Below are 1,591 nucleotides of genomic sequence, written 5' to 3'. Positions count from 1 at the left end.
ATTAATAAAAATGTTTTCTATATCTACAATTTGACTATCTGTAGTTACTACATGAAGTTCTATTGATAGGTAAAATCACTCATTGCCGCGTGTTCTCCATTAGCATGTTGAGCTCATAATGTCTGATGTTACTGGTTACATTTATACATGAGTCATTTATCAAAACACTGATCTTCAAAACATATCGGTTGTATAAGATGATTTAACAAGTCAATATCCAAAACTCATATCGCACGTCACATCAGTGTGTTAGAAATGGGAGTCATGATTCAGTCAAACCTGAACAGACGTGATAACACCACCGCAAATAAATATCCAGAAATCTGCTCAGAAAATAGAAGCCTCTCTGTAAGTAACACTGTGATAGATGTCAGTATATTCAATGGTACATAACTAATAGGAATTTCAAGTGGCTAATTTGGTACATGTAATTTTGCAACTCAGTGTTTGTTTATTCTGCTCAGTTATCCAGAAGAGTTCACTGCATGTTGCCTATGACATATCTGATGTAAACAAACCTGACAGCAGAACTCATCTGACTGACAACTGACACACAATTATTTGGTACTGCAGAGGGATGGGGAGACCTGTGTGTTAGGTTTAGTTGCACAATGCATCCATCCAGTCACAAGGCAAGACAACTGGTTTAACCAGGCAGTGTTTTTTTTTTTTTTTTGGTTTTAAATTCAAGAATTTTTTAGGGCCAGAATTGAAAAAAATGTTCAATAGTCGAGGTCCAACTCTCATTTTGTGAACTACATCCATTTGAATATTGTTAGTAATAAGTATGCATGAGTTGTAGTTAAGGAAATAAAACACAGGTACAGTCTTTTACAGGTACATTAAACATTACGGCAGACGAGGATAAATCAATGCGACGCTGACCGGTTATCGAAGGCTGCAGATTTAGAGTAGGTCACAGCTGCTTTCGGTGACTTGAGTGAAGACCTTAACAGAATTCTCAAGGACAGAAGAAGTCTTCTCGTCCTGGATTTACTGTGGACTCAGCCGAGTGTGCCGTCATTATATGTCAGCCATAAATGTATCTGCAGGAGATTGTAACTACTGGCCATAACTCTCTCTCTAATCACGTATCCTGGTATGTATGGAGGCATCAGTCAACCTGGGCCCCACACGCTCTTCCAGGAAATGGCTGTTTTTCAACACAGTGAAATGAGGTTTTGGGACAATAAGGCCATACATCAAGGGATTATCCACATCATATCTAACATAATGTAATTATTGAATCATTATCAGTGATGTTTCAATTTAAACATGAATGATTAGCTTGCTGGGAATTTTCATCAACACATTTGTGTGAGGAGCTCTATCTGCTCTGACTAGCATACTAATACATAAGGCATATGCTCCTCTCTCGGATGTCTGCTCCAATATGCCCTTGACCACTCATCTTGATGAGATTGGATTGCCCTAATGTGGTACTGAGGAGGGATTAGAAGTCACATCTGAAAATCCTTGAATGCTGCAGATTAATGGGGGAAATGGTGACCAACGGCACAGGTAATAAACCACTAACAAAGGTTACTGGGACCTCAGAAACTCTGGCTCCAGAGACCGAAGACTGGAGCAT

Source organism: Trachurus trachurus, assembly GCF_905171665.1.
Source record: "Trachurus trachurus genome assembly, chromosome: 11".
Lineage (NCBI taxonomy): Eukaryota > Metazoa > Chordata > Actinopteri > Carangiformes > Carangidae > Trachurus > Trachurus trachurus.
This window is presented reverse-complemented; position numbering follows the sequence as displayed.